This window comes from Dioscorea cayenensis, chromosome 3 (assembly GCF_009730915.1).
Source record: "Dioscorea cayenensis subsp. rotundata cultivar TDr96_F1 chromosome 3, TDr96_F1_v2_PseudoChromosome.rev07_lg8_w22 25.fasta, whole genome shotgun sequence".
Classification (NCBI taxonomy): domain Eukaryota; kingdom Viridiplantae; phylum Streptophyta; class Magnoliopsida; order Dioscoreales; family Dioscoreaceae; genus Dioscorea; species Dioscorea cayenensis.
This window is the reverse complement of record NC_052473.1, coordinates 13,601,344-13,623,978: the sequence shown is the minus strand read 5'-3', so window position 1 is coordinate 13,623,978 and position 22,635 is coordinate 13,601,344. Positions and strand designations below refer to the sequence as shown.

The following is a 22,635-nucleotide window of genomic DNA, read 5'->3' as shown; positions in this document are numbered from 1 at the left end:
CCGTTTAAATATAGTGATTTAACTGTTTAAAATATATGTTATTGTTTAAATTGAATGCTTTCAACTGACATCGCGTTGAAGATGGGTACCTCACAGGGTCATCTGTTTAAACATCTTTATGTATTTTTCTTAAACACCGCTATCAGTTGTTTAAAGAGTAAATTGATTATTGTTTAACTTTTTGTATTGTTTACAATGCCGTTCTTTGTTTCCCAGATTGTTTTTACTAGGTCTTTGTTTAAATTTCACAAGTTATCACAAGGAGACACTCAAATAGGTTTGTTTGTTTAAAATATTTAAACGTTTACAATGGAGAATCTGATTAAATATCATAAGTTCACATTCAAATAAGCTTCTTTCGTTTAAAATAAAACATTTACAACATTTACAACATTTACAACGTCTTCTCGGACATTGGACACTCACGACTCGACCCTCGTAGAATGAAACAAGTGTCTGTACATTCGAATGCTCACGGCGGTTTGCATAACATGCGCGTCGACTTAAACACACTGACGTAGAACATTAAAAAAAGGTTAAACAAACACATTCATGAAAAGCGTCTATTAATCAAATGTGTCATGAGTGCGAGCTTAAGCGAAGATCTTGATAGTTAAACACGAAGTAATAGTTGTACACCGGCGTAAGGTTCTTAAGCGGTAACAAAAAGTCTCAAGTGATAAATATCAACTCCGTCTTAAAGGATGTTTCCTGATCTCCCTCCTCTAGAGAATCCTCCGCAATCACGCAATAAGTGAAAACTTTCTTTTCTTACCCAAGTCGAAATGCCCGCAATTGCTTGCCCGTCATCCACCGCTGGAGAATCCTCTGCATTCAGGCAATTATGCGAGTATTTCGACTTGGGCAGGAAAAGATAGTTTAACTTGTTGCGTGATTACGGCTGATTGATTCTCAAGATAAGGAGGATCACGAGACATCCTTTCAGATAGAGTTGATCTTCGAACTTTCAGTCGACTCCGGTGAATATCATACAGGGAAGCGGATGGCGAGGGAGGAAGAGGAGGAGGAGGAGGAGGATGATGAGGGACGAGCGAGTGGTTGTCCATGGGAAGGGTTCTTCCTTGTTATTTATGGTGTGAAGTCCACTGCGGTGACGCTTCATGTCCGAGAAAAAAAGTTAAAGCGCACGTTGGACCGACATTGGTCGATTACAACGAGCGGGTGTTCGAGATATTTATGTTACGCGTGCATAAGAATTAATGTCGTCATTAATTCTTATGCACTTTCGGATACCATAACCTTGCCACCGCCACGTCTACACTGCAACAATTCGGATCAAAGCGAAAAAGATCACTGCTTTTCTGCAGAGACTTTTGAGAATTTACACGTTAATATGAATAGATATACATGTAAAGATAAAGTTAAAGCGGAGATGACAATTATTAAACATATTAGTAATATATTTAAACAGGATAATAGCAAATAGTTAAACGATGATTTAAAATATATAAATAGATAACCATAAGCGAGAAGAACTTTACAAATGAAATGAACTCATTTTTCAAAGCGGAGGCGACAATGGCACATGCTCTGTCTCGACAATAAAAATCGACTACACTCATTTTGAAGATGGAGTGCACTTGACCAATCCGATGGAAATCAACTTCATTTTATGTTGGAGAAACCGATTTATATATTTCGGGTATGATAAACTTCACCCAGACTACCACAAATGAGTCGCCATAATAAACACTGCGGAATGGTCAAAGCTGATAGCACGAAGAGATTCTCACCGTATTACGAAACCGTGAGCTGAAGTCGAACAAATCAAATGAGGAGAAATGAGGAGAAGAACAAGATGTAATGCAACTTCTAGGCATTGTCTATCAGAAACCAAACAGAAAGTCCTTGAAAAGGTTGAACGTGATGTGATTTGGCGCTTTCTTTTCCCACCATTTTCAAAGACAAAAATGGGATTTCACAACATGGACCCATTTGAAGTGAACGGTAGGGGGTAAAAGGGAAGTTAAACACTAACGGAAGGGCTATCCAGGGTGTGTAAAAGTAGGAAGGGGTTTTTGGGAAGTTTTGAAAATTATGAGGGGTGAACAGTAATTTTCCCTTTATTTAATATATCTATATTAAAAAATGCATGTTATTAATAGATAATGTTATTATATAAATTAATAAAATTATAAGTATTTCATATAAAAATAGAAAATTAATTTTTATATTAAACTGAATTGGTTTATTGTTATTTTTTAATATTTAAATTTAACTAATAAATAATTAATAAATAAAAGTCTCACTTGCTCTTCTATAATAGATAATGTCCATTATATAAATTAATAAAATTACAAATATTTCATATAAAAATAGAAAATTAAATTTTAATGCTAAATTCAATTGGTGTATTGTTAATTTTTATAATATTTAAATTTAAATAATAAATAAGAGTATTACTTGCTCTTCTATAATAATAGATAATGTTTATTATATATTTAATGAAATTATAAATATTTCATATAAAAATAAAAAATAAATTTTTATGTTAAATTAAATTAATTTATTATTAATTTTTCTAAAATTTAAATTTAAATAATAAATAATTAATGAATAGGAGAGATTTCTTAATTCTGAAACTATATAAAATATATATAATAAATGTGTTTTTCATATATTTTAATAATAATGAAAATAGAATTAAAAAAATATTTCAACATAAACAAAATATGTAAATATGCAACGCCCTCCATCCACTTTTCCAGACGCCTCTTACCTCCATTGCTCACCGCTTCTTCGCCCATTGTTCACCATCTCTTCATCGTCGTGGCTTGCAGCCGGCGTAAGGGCACGTGTTCAACTCTAGGCCTATAAAACCCTAAGCCGGTAACCGTCGCGAACTCTCACGCGTCGAGTTCTCTCGATTTTCATTGGGTTCCATTGAAGACCGACGCGAAGGTTTTTCACTAGTGTTTGTTTTTCTGGCATTTTGAGGTGAGATCTTGCTTTAAAACCCTAGAAATTTGCTGGATTTGATCATGCATTACAATTGATTTGATTTTCTTAATCTATGAATAGTTTATTTATTTATTTTGCATTTTATTTGATCCTTTAATGTGATTTGAATGGTTTTGTAATTTTTTGATATAAATTTCGATGGATCTGGCATGTTTATCCTCTGTTGAATTTTGCTGCTGATGATCTGCTTTGTTGAATTTTGATTTGAAGGGTTTACGCCCTACTGCTCTTGTTTTCCATTCTCTTTGTTTGGTCCAAGGCTGCAGGGATCCTTAATATGTATGAATTCATGCTTTGTATCACTGTATTCTATCCCTCAATTCTAAGCTTATAGATAGCTAAACGGTGATGCTTTTCAATATTTTTTTGTCAAGAAGTTCAGCCATCCTTTGATTTATTCATGGCAATTGCAATACATACCAAATTAGATGAAAATCTTATGATACTATCTTTTTAAATTCAATGTAGGTCACCTCCACCTTTGCCAGAGCTACACTGATCAGAACAAGTTTTAAATGAAGCTGCAATGCTTGTGTCTTTTTGTGTGAATATGTTACTTTCATCTTGTTAGCTTTTCTACAGAGTAGCTGCATGCTTATGGCTTGTGTCTCTTGTTGGTGGCTTTGCTAATTACCTGACTCAGGGATACAGCAGTAAGTTGCATGTAGATTTTTATTAGACTAAAATCCTTGATTTTGTATGTAATTTTGGCTTCCACGTCTACTCATTCTTATTTATGTCAGAGTCAACATTAATGGCAATGGCATTGCCTTCTCCTTTCATTTTTTGATTAAATTAATATGCACTGAACAATATAGATCATTGGAAAGAAACATCACACTATCTGAGACTTGTGGTTTAAGTGACCTACCTGTTTATTCATAATCATTTATGAAGTAATTATTAGGAAATTCATGAAACATATGTATGCCACTCATTGTAAGACACAACACCATGATCATTATGGAGTTCATGATCATTATACAGTTCATATATTATTAAATATGTTTGTAAATCATACAACATGGTCTTCAGGCTGTTAATGAGCTATTTATTATTTTTATTTATGTTTAAGTGATGTCAAACTAAATTTTTGTGACAAAGGAGACCACATGACCAATAAAGCAATACACCATGGAGAAATTAACAAGATTTTAAGACATAAATATTAAAATTGGAATTTCATAGGTCTACTTAGGTTTTTGGTAAATGTACATATTCTAATTATTGAAATAGTGTATCAATTAAATAAAAGTCTAAGAAGGAGAGGTAACCCATCTAGGAGATTATTTTATTAAGCATAAGAATGCCCTCCATTCATTTAGTTGCACTCATTGAGGTTTGAATAGGAAGCCATATGACTGCGTTCTTCTTGCTATGCAGCTTGGTGCTGGTCAGATTAGCCATTTTACCACAAGATATTCTGATGTACTTATAGTCACTTGAGTTATGGTGGGCTTTTGCAAGATCGAGTGAAAAACCAGCTTGAGTTAGAACATTGTATTGTTTTATATTTATAGTTTTATTTCACTAATGACAGAAACTTGATGTTTTCCTTTTTCCAGCAAAGAGAAAGCTCTAAAGTCTACTAATTTTTTGTGGTTTTATTGGATTTTTGTTGATCTTTTGGATAGAAATTAGTAGTAATTTGAGGTTGAGTTTCAGATTCTTGATGGTTAGTTCTATGGCTTTTGTTCTGATTTTCTGTGTTTTTATTGGATTTCTGTTGATCTTTTACTTTTCAATTCTAAACTGGAAGGTTAAGTGCTTTATTGAAAATGATCTTGTGGACCAGTAAGGCAGTAAAATAAATATGATACAAGTAGTTTTTTGTCATCTTCTTCATATGGTACATTGGTTGTTAACTTCACCATGGTTGGGTAGCTTGTTTACTCTTCTCTTGTTCTAGTTGAATTTTGTTAAATAGATGAACATAACATCCATCTAGGCCACGTTAAATGTATCTTTCATAGGCATTAATTTCTCCAATAATGTAGTACATGAGTTATACAGCATGTATCCCCTTACTCTTGACTTAATAGCTATGATAAACACTCATATTGATATAGGTTTTCTGATAATATATAACCAACCTTTTCCTTATATTGGGAAAGGGGGCTAGGGTGGTGCCATTACACTTGATCAGGTGCTTTCCTAAACTCACTTTATCTCAACCTCGTTTTAAATAAATTTTTAGCGTGTCTTTCTCGAATGTTGATAGATATCTGTTGCAATTAGAAACAGTTGAATTAGAAACAGTAATTTAGCAACGGACTGTTTCTGTTGCAATTTAATAACCGATTAGCAACGGATTAGACTGTCCGTTACAATGTTACAAACAAAATTTAGGACCGTTTCGAAATTTAAAACGTAAATTTAATTTTCGTTTGTAAAGTACCAACGGAATTGTACCCCGTTTGTAAAATCGTAACGGACTATATATCGGTTTCTAAATATTAGCAACCGATTAAGTTTCCGTTTGTAAAGTACCAACCGATTTCTACTCCGTTTGTAAAATAGTAACGGATTACTTGTCGGTTTCTAAATATTAGTAACGGATTAAAATTCGGTTTGTACATTAACAACGGATACATACTCGCGTTGTAAAATAGTAACGGATTTTTATCGGTTTCTAAATATTAGCAGCGGATTTTTGGTTCCGTTTGTAAAGTTATATTTTTATTAAATAAAAATTTCACTTCTAGTTGATTTGAATAAATTTATGTATATGTATAAATAATTTTTTTAATTGTAATCACCAAAGAATAATAATTTTTAAATTATTTTTTTATGAATATATATTAACTCCTTTTTAGATATGTTTAATGTTACAGATTATTAACCTTTTTTATGAAAATATTCTTTAGGGATAAAAAGGACAAAAAAATTATTAGGGACTTTTTTAATTACTCAAGACCAATAATTTTTCTTAAAAAAATATATGACAATAACTTAAATATAAAAAAATAGCCGTAATAAGTTTTTTTCAAACAAAATTAGAATATTTAGATTTTTGTAAATGTATTGATTATTGCAAGAGAAAAATGAATGTTAAAAAGATAAAATATACATCAATTTAAAAATAACAATTACAAACAGATATTATAATCCATTGGTAAATTACAAACGGATTTGTAATCCGTTTGTAAGATAATAACGGATTAAAAATTCGGGTTTTGTATATTAACAACGGATACATAATCCGCTTTGTAAATAGTAACGTGATTTTTTTATCGGTTTCTAAAGATTAGTAACGGATTAAAAATTCGGGTTTTAGTATATTAACTAGCGGATACATAATCCGTTTGTAAATTAGCAACGGAGTTTGGTTCCGTTTGTAAAGTTATATTTTTATTAAATAAAAATTTCACTTCTAGTTGATTTGAATAAATTTATGTATATGTATAAATAATTTTTAATTGTAATCACCAAAGAATAATAATTTTTAAATTATTTTTATGAATATATATTAACTCCTTTTAGATATGTTTAATGTTACAGATTATTAACCTTTTTTTATGAAAATATTCTTTAGGATAAAAAGGACAAAAAATTATTAGGGACTTTTTTAATTACTCAAGACCAATAATTTTCTTAAAAATATATATGACAATAACTTAAATATAAAAATAGCCGTAATAAGTTTTTCAAACAAAATTAGAATATTTAGATTTTGTAAATGTATTGATTATTGCAAGAGAAAATGAATGTTAAAAAGATAAAATATATATCATTTTAAAAAAATAACAATTACAAGCGGATATTATAATCCATTGGTAAAATTACAAGCGGATTTGTAATCCGTTTGTAAGATAGTAACGGATTTAAATTCGGTTTTGTATATTAACAACGGATACATAATCCGTTTGTAAAATAATAACGGATTTTTTTATCGGTTTCTAAATATTAATATGGATTAAAATTCGGTTTTGTATATTAACTAGCGGATACATAGTCCGTTTGTAAAATTAACAATGGAGTTTTGGTTCCGTTTGTAAAGTTATATTTTTATTAAATAAAAATTTCACTTCTAGTTGATTTGAATAAATTTATGTATATGTATAAATAATTTTTTTAATTGTAATCACCAAAGAATAATAATTTTTTTAAATTATTTTTTTATGAATATATATTAACTCCTTTTAGATATGATTAATGTTACAGATTATTAACTTTTTTTTATGAAAATATTTTTTAGGATAAAAAGGACAAAAATTATTAGGGACTTTCTTAATTACTCAAGACCAATAATTTTCTTAAAAATATATATGTCAATAACCTAAATATAAAAATAGGCATAATAAGTTTTCATAATTACAAATTTTTTTAACTCTAATCGGAAATATTAATTTATATATTATTACTAATAAAGTTTAAGATAGATTCAATTGTTTTGTTAATAAGTTTTGCAATATATAAAATTATTAAATATATTATATATAATTTTTGATTGAATGATTTTTTAAAAATTTAAAAATATTATAAATAATAATAATAATAATAATTGTAATATTATTATTATTATTATTATTATTATTATTTAATTATTTATCACAAAGCGGATCTATTGATCCGTTTATGCAGCCCTAAGCAGTTCGGATCCGTTTGTGTATGACTAAACGGATCCATGATCCGTTAGTATAGCACTAAGCGGATCCTTGATCCGTTTGCCTTCAGATGGATCCGGATCTGTTAATCAAACAGATCCGGATCCGTTAACCTATTCTCAATCTCCTTTTGCTACGTTTCTTCTCCCAGTTATTAATTTTTGAGCCCTTAGCAATCAGGAGAAGCTCCTTCCCTTCTCCACATTGGATTTCTCCAAATCTCTGGCGCCGCCGCCATCGTCACTTCCCTCACGGTGCACTCATCATTGCCACACTTTGGCGAATCGCATGTTCTCCTTAAAGGTGGCGGAGCGAAGCTCTAGCAGTCGGCATTGATTTCGATTAGGTAAAAATCAAAACCCTAGGGGCGGAGAATCAGCTGTCATTCGGTTCACCTTGTTGCTTTGGCTTTGATGAAGCCTTGATTCGAGGGTTTGTTCTTGTTTAATTAGTCCAATTGTTTCTTGTTGATCTTGTTGTGATTCTTGGTGAGATGTATGTTTGGAATGGGGTTGTTTTGTAGGAGATGGCTATTAGAGGGGGAAGGTTGAGACACCGGATGCTGATGAGCGGCTTCTTGTATGGTGTGCTGCTTTAGAGGTAGCGTTATTTGTACAGTCCTTCCTATTTTATTCATTCACTTGGGTTTTATGTAGATGTGGAGGTAACTTCCCTTAATATACCTCTATACAAAATGAATCACTTCTATATATTACTTACAAAACTAAATTAGCATTGTATTTGTATTCTAGTAAATGAAGACTTTAATGTATTTGACCAATTGATATTATCCTGCCTACCTATTACCCTGATGCTACATGCCATCAAGTGGAAATGCATATACATTTATATAAATTGCTGTGGAAAAAAAAACTTTTGAAAAAGAATTATCTGGAAGCTTATATATTATGTTAACTTCCTGGCTCACCTCCCTAGTTCACAATTTCAAACATGTTAATGGAAAGTTTTATCAAAATTGAGAAACCTGAAGGTATATGGTTTAATAATTCATAGTTACTTATAATGTTAGAGGATGCCACACATAAATCAGGCTATTCCTCCTTTTTCATTCATGCACGTAGCTTTTGACTTTCTTGTTTCTTTTTACTGTTTCTAAATGTGATTTGAATCTATTGAATAAATATATCTTTATGATAATGTATTTGTAGCTTTTGACTTTCAATAAAATAAATCTTTGTTCCCCCACTCAGCCAAGTACTCAACACAAGGTATCTACTGTTTTAGTTTAATTTTAATGGGAAAGTCTGAGAGTGATATATATGGTGTTTTTTATTGGCATGAAAGAAATACAACCATTTTTCTTTTGTATATTGTTTTCTGTTTAATAATAATGCCAACAAAAAATCATCATTCATTTTTATTTTTTTTAAATTTTGAAGAAAAGTGGATTATTAACCACCAAATCATCATTCATTATGAAAACAACAAATTATTTAAAACACAATTAAGTCATCTCTCAAGATTATAAGAAGTACATAACATTACAAAATAAAAATAATATATAATTTATTTTTATACAAAAAAAACTGGTTTTCCTGTTTATCCTTAAAATTCAATCGTTGCTCATCAGTTTGGGCCATTTGGGCCAATAGAAGATCATAAGTATAAAGATCATATTTATACTTATGATCTATAAGTATAAAGATGTATCATCTCCTTGCAATGGGGAAAAAGGTAGTTTGATATTATAAGGATATATAAATAATATTCTAATATAGTTAACAAAGCATATTAAATTTAAATTTTCAAAATGTTGGTTCTCATACTGGACCGGTTTGTAAAATTGTAACAAATTTTAATTAATTTTGAAGATTTTAGGAAAAAGCTTTCTCTCTTCAGTATTTATTTTTCAAAATGTATTTATTTTTCCTTTTGCATTGTTTTGCAGCACTTGGCTTAGTTGAATTCTCTTTGTTGCAATTTGACGTGTTTCACCCGTCTTATTCAGAGTATTAGCAATTTCGCATATAATCAAGTGAAGCACTTTGCAAATGTAAGTACTATGTATTTTTTATTTTTATGAATTTACAAGAAATTGATTTTTACGTACTTTGATAGGGTTACATGTATATGATATTTCATGCCACTAGATATACAACAATGTTTACTGATTACATTCTTTTATAACAGTGCTTATTAAAATGAATTCAGAAAGGAATTGGATGTATGTTAGGCTTAAAGATGGTTTTCTAAACCCTGATTTTCTACAAGGTATCAATGGCTTCATTGAGTTTGCAAGAATGCACCCAGAATGTATGGATGGAATTAAAATCAAATGTCCATGCAATCATCGAAAATGTCAAAATCGTGCATTCTGGGATGAAAATACTGTTAGGTATCATCTAATGAAGTATGGATTTGTAAGGTACTATTACCAATGGATTCACCATGGAGAACCTAGTAAGCCATATATCGACACTCATGGTGAACAGGGTGTAACCGCTAAGGCTACAAGTGCTGGACCATCATCATATAATATGTATGAACAAATGGTCATAGATGCTGGAGGGCTTGATTTCTCACCTACTTATATGGAGGAGCCTCCAAATGCGGTAGCTAAAAAATTGTTTGATATGTTAAGAGCCGCTAACCAAGAGCTATGGCCAGGATGTGAAAATCACTCACAACTATCAGCAGTTGCAAGAATGTTAAATATGAAGGCAGAACATCATTTATCTGAAAGATGTTTCAATGACTTTTGTCAATTTTTGAAAGAAATATTACCGGCCGATAATGCAATACCAAGTAACTTTTACAGCACAAAGAAATTAGTTCAAGGCTTGGGTCTACCGGTTGAGAAGATTCATTGTTGTCTTAATGGATGTATGATATACTGGGGAGGGGATACTGAAAGAATGACTTGCAAAATTTGTGGACATCCTAGGTATAAGCGTCGACAAGGTAGCTCATTTAAAAACAAGAAAGATATTCCATACAAGAAAATGTATTACTTTCCTTTAACAACAAGGCTACAAAGATTATATGCATCAAATACAACAGCAAAAGAAATGAGATGGCATGCGGAGCATGAGCTTGAAAGAAGGGTGATGCGCCATTGTTACGACGACCAGCATGGAAGCATTTTTAATAGCACTCACCCGTCATTTTGCAGTGAAACTCGAAATGTGAGATTGGGGTTGTGCAGCGATGGATTCCAACCTTTTTGGGCGGTCGAGACAAAGCGTATTCCTCTTGGCCGATGATTGTCACTCCCTACAATTTGCCACCTTCGATGTGTATGAAAGAGGAGTATATGTTCCTAACGGTGATAGTTCCTGGCCCAAGAAATCCGAAAGATATGTTAGATGTGTATTTGCAGCCTCTCATTGCAGAATTGAGGCAATTGTGGGAAATTGGAGCTGTAACATATGATTCATCAACAAAGAATAATTTTTCAATTGCGTGCGGCACTTATGTGGACCATAAGTGACTTCCCGATTTTCGATGTTGTCGGGATGGAGCACGCTGCGGTAGAAGAGCTTGTCCCTCTCTGTAGGATGATTTCAGATGCATTTACTTTTAACAAGAGGCAGGTCATGGTTTGATAATCATCGCAAATTCTTGCCTCGTAATCATCCATTTAGAAAGAACAAGAATGCTTTCATTAAAAATAAAATGGTCACTAAAGTGGCTTATGCAATCCAAACTAGTGAAGAAATCTTTAAAGAAATACAAGATCTGAAGTTAACAAGGGTCATGGATCTGCAGTGCGTGATGAGACCAATAGTCGCATTGCTAAGACTACAGGTTGGAGAAAGCAGTAGCATTTTTGGGATTTACCCTATTGGCGAACAAATCTAATCCGTCACAACCTTGATGTTATGCATATTGAGAAAAAGTGTGTTTGAGAACATATTTAATCTTGTGATGAATGTCGAAGGAAAGGCGAAAGATAATGCAAAAATCAAGAGAGATTTGAAAAGAATACATTGTCGGCTGAGTTAGAAAAGAGTTGTTGCTCTTTGGGAAATATCCTAAAAGCATGTTATACTTTGGATAAACAGTCAAAAATTGTGCTTTGTGAATGGCTTGAAATCTTAGATTCCACGATGGATATCGTCAAACATGAGTAGATGTATTGACATGCGAAAGCTGAAGCTTTTTGGTATGAAAAGCCATGACTGTCATGTCTTTATGCAAAGGTTACTTCCAATAGCATTAGGGAGCGCTTCCATCAGGTGTTTGGAGGGCATTAGCAGATTGAGTAATTTTTCAAGGAGCTCACTTCAGCGTAATCCGAGAAGAGGATATGCTAAGGCTTAATGAAGAGATTCCTTTAATCCTACGTAAGCTTGAGCGTATATTTCCTCCAAGTTTTTGATTCAATGGAACATCTTCCGGTGCACTAGCTTATGAAGCATGGATAGGTGGTCCGATTACAATATCGAGTGGATGTATCCATTTGAAAGGTGAGACATATAATTTATTGGTGTATCCTCTTATTCATAAATAATATTTAACACTTCACACATATAAATGGAATTTTGTAGGTATCTCAGAAAATTAAAGAAAAATGTTAGGAATAAAGCTAAAGTAGAAGGCTCCATATGTAATGCCTACTTAGTCGAGGAAGCTTCATTACTGCAGCACATTATTTCGAACCACATGTGAAGGCAAGACTTGAGAAGGTGCCGCGTAATGTAGACAATGAAGAAGATATTATAGAATGGCCGAAAAATTTATCAATTTTTCACCGTCACTGGAAGGACATTAGGAAGATCAAGAATCAACTATCTTTCAGAAGAAGAATATTCGGCTGCACAGATATACATTTTATTAAATTGTCCAGAAGTGCAACCATTCATAAAGTATGTCAGTTTATTTTTTGAATTCAAGCCTTAGTTTGCTTTTTGATTTTTATACTAACTGTTTTAATATGTGAGTATCTATATATCGATGAGTTACGCTCAATGTTTCATAAAATTGAAGATAGACACATTGATCGAGAAATTAGAACATGATTTTTGCAATATGGTTTTTATAATTTTGCACATGATCACTTCTAAACATATTTCCAATCAAATCTTGAAGGACTTATCAAAGGGACGTGAGGAAGCTATAAAATATTCACGTTGGATGCATAGTGAATGGTTATAAATTTCATGCAACAAGTCTGCAATTCGGATAGCACAACTAATGAATAGTGGTGTATGCATAAAGGTGCAAAGCTATACTTTCGAGATGAAAATGACTACTACGACCAATTAAGGGGAGGTTGTATGCTTCGGAGTACCGGGATTACCAATCAAGCGAGACCATTTTGTTTAAATGATTGATTGGTTTGATCCACACCGAACATCACGAGGAACAAAATGTCATTTTGCAATATAAACTAGTGAGACATCAACCATAGCGGTTCTTCAAGAAATATGAACCTTTTTGTTCTTGCCGTTCAAGCAACACAAGTTAATTATACAACGTACCCTAACTTAGCGTGACAAAGTTGATTGGTGGGCGGTATTCAAAGTAAAAGCTAGATCCGCTATAGAGCTTCTAAACAAGTTCATGAGACAACCTCGGGTATCATATGAGAGCACGCTTTTCAACAAGATGAAATGGAAGGCCCTTGATACACATCAATGATGTTTTTGACATAGAACAGTCTCTAAATGATCCGAATGGGGGCGAGATATTGAAATAGTCGATGAAGAAATAGAGGTGAAGAGGAGCCTCTAGATTGAATCGGAAAGTAATGATGAAGGGATGAACATGATAGAATTTGCGGAGTGAAAAGCGGCAGTTAATGAATTAAGGTAAAAACTCTAAATGAAACTTCTACAGGTAATATAAAATCAAATTAAATAAATAATATAATATTAATACATGCCCTTGTATTCTACTTTTATTTATTACGATCTATGTAGATTGATACGAACGCGATGAGAAGGGAATTAGGTGAGAGGAGGTTCTACTTGCTGAGAGGCTTACTCGATCGAGTTTAGGCGTGTCGAGTTCACACAGATCAAGAGACTCCCTCTACATGATGCTTCGTCATGATGATTTACCTTCCATGTACGAGCGGACTCCAGCACATGTTACTTCTACACCTGCTGCATTACCCCGTCCATTATGTACCCTACGGTTATTCATTTGGTGAGTCATCATCATCTTCGTTTCTACTCCTTGTCTTTGGTGGTAGTGCACTCATGATGGCGAGTTTTCTTGATTGCACACTATTAGTGTAATTCGACATCATCAGATGGATAGGCGTGTGCCCATGCCTCAAATTTAGGAAGAAGGCACATACAAGTAGTTAATGGGTGTAAGTTTAAAATATTAGGTTTTATGTGCAATTGTTTGATGCACCAGTAAATTTATCGTTTTGTTCTTCGTGAACTTTTCATATTTGATTCTTATCATCTTTGTTTGTTATAGTTTGCGTCCTACCGATGTTTGTGCTAACTCGACCGGATCACGTCTATCTTTAAGGAAAAGAATGGGCGAGAATGGACACCTTGTTGGAAGAATGTTTCTAAAGAGCAAAAGACTTCTCCTTGGAAGGAATTCGAATTTCGCTGGTAAATAACTACTAGTAAATAAGGAAAATTTCGGGTTATATATTTATTTTCATGTAAACTGCAAGAAAGCTGCATCATTTGGGATGAAGTCAATTTCATCTATTATCAGCGGCATGGCGGTATGTAAAGTTTGACCAACGATTATAGATCGTTGATGTGTTGATCTGAAAGGTAAAGGAAAAACATTGTGTGTGTAATGCGTCTTTAGCGATGGCTTAAATGGAATGAGCATGGAATTCCTCTAGATTTTAAAGCTAAAAGCAGTGAAACTACGATCAAACTACTTGAAATGCGGTGAAGGACACTGGATACGGTACTATCCAGGCACTTTCGGGAGCTCTATTTCTCTCACATATGTCATCTTGAGAGGAGGTGGTATTGTCATTTTTAATTGTAAAGCATTTTCTAATTTATGTAAATTAACAGCTTATTCTCCACATTGCTGAACTATCATTAATTTTAACTTGAGTACAAAAGTTTGTTGCATGTTTACATTGTGGCGATCGAGAAGCTTGGTGGTAGACCTCTCTCCATATAGAGCTTTTTGAAGCGACACATACAAAGAAGTGCCTCTGAGCTTATTGATGCAAGAGGCTCAGGCCATGTAAGGTAAATAGATCCAATAATTTGCTGCATGTACTGTTTGAGGTTATAGATGAGTAAAGTATGTTTGCCTATTTAAATTGTAGCCATTTTGTTGTCATTTCACTGCGTTTTTATTGTGTTAATCACAATGTTGCTAGTTCAAAACCTAAAAGAATTACTTTTAAGTTTTATGTATGTGATTATGTAAAGTTTCATGCAAGATTGAATTAAAACCATTGAAGGGTTTTGCTTCGAGGTTGAGAGAAAAGGAAAAGAGATTGCAGGGCAAACACTTATCACTTACCTGTTGCTTGTATGGAGTAAAGGCGTTTAGCTTCTTTGACTGAATTTCTACTCAATCTATCTCTTTTATCTTTTCTTATTTATGTGTTTTTCTTGTTCAAAAATTCATGAATTATTTAAGAATTAAAATTAAGGATTTGTCCCTGGTTTTGGTTTTAATAGTTCACTAATATTTCAAGCTTCAGTGTGATTATTGAATAAACAAATTGAAAGCAAAGGGTGATATATATGTATATATATATATATATAAACTAAAACATTAAAAGAAATCTTCTGGCGGGCTATAATATGAAGACAAACTCTTAGGATTCTAAATCCATTGTGTGGATATGGTGTCAGGTAACACTAACACATAAAGACTAACAAGTTGAAACCTTTGTGGCCTCAAAAACAATTTGAATACGTAGCTTATGAACACACATAGGTACGTAATAGCCAAACTTTTATTAAACAATTTAGATTCATTGTTGTTCGAGATGGCCAACATGCATAATTAGGGGTCGTCAATGAACATGACCAGTAGTGATGGTTGTTATTTTTCATCGTTGTCGTCGATGCGTATATGTTCTGAAAATTCATGAGTATCAAAACATACATTTTACTAGTTGAGTTGAATTGAATTGTGCAGTGGTAATAACAAATACTTTCAATTCTATGTGATTGGTAATCTAAGAAGATTGATTTTTAACCAGCATTAGTAGATCTCAAGTACATGTAATGGGTTAATTAAAAGCTAATGCAAGATGGTTCTTTCTTCATGAAATAAACTACCTGCTTTTATTAGGGATTGTGATATTGAGGAAAGCCTTGGTTTAAAAACACCTCTATGAGTTATAGATGACTAATTTGTTGCATTTATATTTAAATTGTAGATATTGTTTTGATTTCATGTGGTTTGTTATTGTTAATCACAATATTTAAGTTCAAGGCTTTATATTGCTACGGGATGGATTGTTTGAACGATGCGGATCCCAGCATCATAAACACAAGAAGAGTAGTGAGCTTTCTATTGTGAACAAAACAAATATTCCTTCAGTACAGGAGGCTTGGCAGGGTTTATGGAGTGGAGCTCCCCAAGCATCTATTTTTATCCCCATGTGCAATGCTCATCTAGAATGCATAATACCTCCAGGCCTACATGTATTGAGCAAATATGTGATATTGTTGGTTTACTTTCATCTATAAATTTTATCATCCAAAACTGGTAGAATTACCTGGCCCGGCGTGAGGCGTTGATCGACTACAAGATAAAAACAAAAACTTCGTGGAGAGTCTACATGAGGTGAAAGATGATAACAAGGGCTTGGCAAAAGTCCGCTCGAGATGAGGAGAGAGAGATAGTATCGTGTCGTAATGTTGCGTCGAGATGCGGGATATGATGATGGACTTGAGGCTACAGGATGCGACAGCTTCTCTCAGACTCACAAATTTAGTAATGACCATGATGTTGACCATGTAGATGAGCTTTAGTGTATTTTGATATGTTTGTTACTAATTTTTCTTTTGTTAAAAGTTCGTTTTGGACATCTTTTTCCTAAATGCTTTGAAAAATCATTTTTGTTAGCCTTTTATTGTTGCTAAGAAACTTGTCATAACAGGCATTATTGTATATCAACTTTAAATCAATAGTGATATAATTATTTAGTTTTGTTAGTGGAACGGATTACAAAACCGATTAATTGTTTTAAAATATAATCATATTTATAAGTATATATATATATATATATATATAATCTTTAGAAAGCAGACGGCAACGAAATAGTTTGTTTCTAATAAAAACAAATTTAAACAAAATATGTTCCGTTACAAATCCGTTTGCGTGAATGGCAATTATACCGCTATAATCCTTGGTAAATTTTTAAACGAATAGTAACGATACATTCAGTCAAAAGAAATGTAACATCTTTTTGAACGGAATATTTTACTGCTATAATTTTCAAACCTTTCAAACGGAAGTTTTGTGGGTTACAAACCTGCTGTTAAAGTCTCGCAGGGAATGTTATTTCGCTTGTAATAAATTAGTAACACCTATTTTGTAAATGTACTGCTTTATAATGCTGCTAATTCAATTTAGCAGCGATTAGAAATGAAAATCGTTTAGTGAAATAATTCTCTGTAATAGGTGATTATGTCAGAATGAATGGAACAAGTAGTGGAAAGTGGAAAAATGTGTCCAATTTTTGATCTACTCCGAAAGTTATTTTATCCATTTAGAAGTCACAGTCATTCTCTTAAACTCCATCTCCAAAGATGAATTTTTGGTAGACGCGCTTTTGTAGTTTGAGAATGTATGTCTCGATCGGAGTTAGCGATTGATTGTGTAATTGGCGGCTTTGTGAGTTTAGATTTTCTTGAAAAATTGGAGAGTCTTAGTGTGGCCCGTCCTCTTTTTCTGGAATTGTCTTTTCTAGTTAAGCAAATATTTTCCTATCAATACTGGTTCTTGGTATTACTCCAATGTAAGAGACCCTAAAACAGAAATTCACGGTACTATGGTTTTAACTCAAGTGTCTTCAAATTTATCAAAATTAGTTTTGTTGATTTGTAGTGATACTGCTACAAGGTTGTAAAGAATTTTTCTTATTGTGATTTATATAGGAACTAAGAATAACATATTATATATATAGATATATATATATATATATATATATATATATATATATATATATGTATCATATTTAACACCCATTATTATCGTGACCTAAGTTTTTCAAAAGTGTCGGTATTATGACTTATTAATTAAGAATGAGAGAGTTTGATTTTTATTTGATAATAATAGTATTAGTTTTTACATGCAAAGTTTAGTCAATATTTCTATAGTTAGAAAAGTTGGCACGCGTTTGTTGGACAACTTATTTATATAACATAAAGAGGCAAAAACACATATCAAATGAATCACAATGCCATTAATTGTTACCGAATATTAATTAATTTTCTTTTAATTTAATCCCAACCACTTTCCTTTGATTTTCCACATGCATGAGATAAAAACACGCTCGGACTTACCAACATGCAGCGCTTTTGGGTACATCTAGCATATCGAGTTTCAAGAGGAATTGATTAGATATGTTACAAACTTACAAATACACTAAGCACAATTGAAAAAATATGTTAATATATTTGCTTATGTGTAACAAAAATCGTTAGTCGCCTCTACAACTCATTAGCGTAAATTTTTATTTATTATTTATTATTGTTTTTATTGTTTTATTTATTACTTATTATTGTTTTTATTTATAATTTTACTTTTAATTAATTAATCAATTATTTCTTTATTTATTTATTTATATATATGTATTTTTGTTTTTATTCCTTCTTTTTGTTTGCGGTAAATTATGTTTTGGAATGATATATAATTCTTGTCTTTGCAGTTGCCGGTCTTGCGAGAGTTGAATCCGATGCTACGTTCCTCCAAAGTGAACTGCCATGAAGAGCATAAGTCAATGCGGTATAGTTTGAATGTCCATGTTCTCCCTTCTTTGGGTTCTCATGGGAGCTCACGAGGCTGCTTTTGTAGTTTTAGTTGCACCAATGCAACTATAAGAGTACATCTTTACCTCCCCACCGAGTTTTCAGTATTTTACAAATCATATTACCTTTTTTCTAAATTATGAATATAATTAACATGTTGCATGATAAGAAGTTCAAGGATGCATTGCCCAAGCACAACAAAGAAGATAACTTGTTTTGTATTAACTTCAAAATTTTTTTTGTATTAAGTAGTTTTTTCGTTAAATTTGTATGTTATTAAATATTTTTGTCAATTTTAATGTGATCTTGTTGGTTCTAACTGTTTATTACATTTTAGGATGATGTTTGATAATGTTATAATTTTATTGAATTGAATTATTAAAATTATTATTTGTAAATTGATACAGGATTACAAAACCATTATAATGGATTTTATTAACTATTGCAGGAGATATTATAAACCGTTGCAATAGATTAAATAAAACCATTGTTATAGGTATTCTTAAACCGGCGACATATAGGACTAAACCGTTGCAACATGTATTATACCAAACTGCTACAATAGATATTACAAAACCACTGCAATATATATTATAAAACCGGTGTAATAGGTATTAACAAACCGATGCAGTAGGTATTGTGAAACCACTGCATTATATAAAATAACCTTTGCAAAATAAACTGCTGTAGTATATGAAGCAACCGCTGCATAATTAAAAACCACTACAAAAGACAATGCCAATTGGAACTGTTTAGGCGACAGTGTGATACCGTTGCAATATGATGTATAAAACCGCTGCAATAATCTATTTCAGCGAGGAGGCGAATCAGTGGTCGCTAAATCGTGTAATAGATCTTATGCAACGGTTGTAAGGCATTTTGCGGCGGTTTATGACCGCTACAAATAGAAAGTTATGTAGTAGTGCACCCAACTTTACCCAAAAAGATTGATTACAACTTCAACGAACTCCTCATCTTTAAGAAGAGAGCCAAGCACTAGGGATGAGAGACAGATCTCCAAAGCCATGCCTCCAACTCGGGGCTTGGGTGCACAGTGACCTTCCCATCTATTTTGTTTCCAAGCCCACTTCGAACAGTAATTGGAGGTCCCCACCCGAAGTCATTCCCATACACATTAAATCTTGGTGAGCTTCCGTAGCCAACCCTAGTAGGGCTTTGAATTCATCTGTGTAGACAAATGACGGCTCAATAGTCCACTCGCATGAGCATTTGGTGTACACTCGCCTCACTCTGAGAGGCTACTGCTTTATTGAGCAATGATGCAACCCAACCAAGACCACGCTCTATAATATCTCCTGCAATTGCAAATTTTTAAGATGATATTTTGTATAGAGTAACAAAAATTTATATAAATAATGACCCGATCTCTTAGCCTATTGGCAGCAAATCATTTGATTTTTATTTGGGGAAAAAACTCAAAATTAAACCCCAAAACCCTGAAGACACAAGTGTCAAATAATATGCACATCTTTAACTACAAGTTTGTCCACTTATTTGTCAAATAATAATAATAATAATAATAATAATAATAATAATAATAATAATAATAATAATAATAATAATAATAATAATGATGGCTAACATTGAGTTTTAGATTTTAGGATTTAAATGTATTATGGAGCAAAATGTGATAAAATTTTAATATAATTAATATTATTTAATTATGAATATTGGTTGATATTAACCTTATTAGACCTAAAAAGGTTACAGTACTAATAATATATGACTTACGTAATAAATTTATCTGTCAATTGAATATGCTATCTTGATAACTTTATAAAACTTAATGACAAAATAATAAATATTACTAAAAATGTAATTATTGGTTTAACACTGCCCAATAATTTGTAAACTTGTTAGAATGTATTTAACAATATATTTTGTTAGAAAAATAAATTTGTCAAACAAATCTATTTTTTCAAAACAAAAGATTTTATCAAAATATTGTTTTCAATGATTGACTTCCACAAAAATTTCCTGAACAAAACCCTAAATTTCTATCCCAGACCTCGAGTGGTGTCACATATATATGATGCAATATCACCTTATGACACACCCATTCTTTATTTTGTACCTACTTCAACCATCCAATCAAATGAGAATCAGGTTATCTTATTTAGACTAAAGTCATTTTGGAAACAAAACAAGAAAAAGCATGTTTATTAAACTTTTTTTCTTTAAAAAATTTTGGAAACAATATAGAGGGTTTAGAAGCTCAGTACGGCTAGCAGATTTTCAAAATTTGAGATCGCTTATAATTCATTATAAATTTTTTTCTCCACCAATCTCACCGGTTAATTTCTGCTATCTATTTTGAAGATGGTTAGGGAATTTAAGATGAGATTGTTAGAGACTCAGATTTTGTTGTTGGAGTTAAAGGTTTTTGTTGTGAGATCTCATGGCCATTCTTCATAATTTCTTTTGAATGATCAGTGATCACGTTGAATAGATGAGCATCATGATTTGAGATCTATTATATCGATGTATTAAAAATCTAAATCTTGATATAATTTTTATAAAATTATAAAATTAATATTTCAATATTTTTGATATTTTTATAAAAATATAAATCTCAATTTGGGGACCTCTCCAAACAGCAATACTAAAGTCTTTGTCAGCAATTTGTCAATATATATATAAATTATTAATATAAAAAGGGACGAGGTGAGAGCGGGGTTTGAGGTATTAACTCACGAGGCCCACTTCCGCGTTCAAAGGTAATAAAATGTGCATGTCGTGTTTGTAAAACAAAAAAAATCTAATATAAAAAATGTGCATGTCGTGTTTGTAAAAAAAAAAATCTAATATAAAAAACTTTATAAAAACTTGCAACAATTTCTTTTTTCAACCAACCAACCATTTTTTCTCTTTTTCAAAACATACAACAAACATGTTTTTGATTTTAAAAACTAGCCAACAAACGAAAAATAAATAAAATCTTAAAAAAATATATGCCAATTATATATACAAAGCCATACTGGAAAAATAAAATAAAAAATCATATATCACGTTTATTAAAATTCTCAAAATTTTAGTCAACAAATCAATCATGGTTACCAAAATACTAAGAAGAAAGAAATCTTCATGTCTATCAAACTTCTCGTAACCATACAATACTCTTTTTAATTCAACAAAATCATAAATTTTTTTTTATAATGACTAATTTACGCTACCCTTTCCTTTTTTTTGCAGGGAAAGACAACTTTACCTGATCTACAACAGCGACAAGCGAGTTCGCCTGCTCATGCTCAGATGCCCAAGCTCACCTATAAGCCTTGAAACCTAGCTCTCTGGCAGGAGCACAATGAGCTCGTCAGCTTGGTCACAGGCGAGCTCACCCATAAATACCAAGGCATGTACATGCTCAAGTTAGCTCACCTACAAGCAGCCAACCCTGGCGTGCTCGCCGGCTAAGCCACGGGCATATTAGCAGGAATATACCGAGATGACCTCACCGGTAACAAATACCAGTCAAAAAGAAAAAATGCTAAGTGTGTAAATAAGTCAAGAGGACCTACACCATTAGTCCTAAGATTTTTGGTGTAATAAGACCTTAAATTAAAAACACTAAGGCCACACATTCTAATGAAACTTATTCATTTATGCACTAATAAAATTCTAACAAGGGCACTAGTGAGCTCTCCTCCTCCCACATCAGAGAAAGATAAAAAGGAAGAAAAACGAGAAATTTATCCCTAATGAGGATTTAAAAATTAAAAAGAAAATCATTTCATACTGCTTGGGCTTTAGTCTTTGAAATCCAAAAACACAGTATTACCAAGATAAGCTTCGGGTATTGGTGGGGATACTCTATTCGATTCCCCAACCCGAGTACTCACATATGTAGTCTCCCGCTCGACCTCAAGCCGACGAGCAGCGTCGCCACCGACCTCCACACGTGAGCCATCAAAGCCCTGCAGCGTGGATATCTTATCACTCCCCATCTCACTATTCGCCTTTCGCCTTCAACTCGGCAAGTGACTTCCTTGAGAACCCGAACAAAAACACTCATTCATCGTCGGTAACTCCGCTCGTCAGTATAAACTCAACTCGAATCCCCAAACGGGAGACGTATCGGCAGAGGATGCGAGTCCAAAAACCACCGGTCGAGAATCGGAGGAACCAAG

General features: G+C 32.5%; 1 long non-coding RNA gene across 1 annotated transcript; it reads left to right on the top strand.

Moving 5' to 3' along the window:
- Window positions 1-2,726: 2,726 nt before the first annotated feature.
- LOC120251533 lies at window positions 2,727-5,326 on the top strand. Its single transcript, XR_005533441.1, has 3 exons — window positions 2,727-2,958; window positions 3,451-3,635; window positions 4,366-5,326. It is a non-coding gene; the product is annotated as an uncharacterized LOC120251533 (long non-coding RNA).
- Window positions 5,327-22,635: the final 17,309 nt, after the last annotated feature.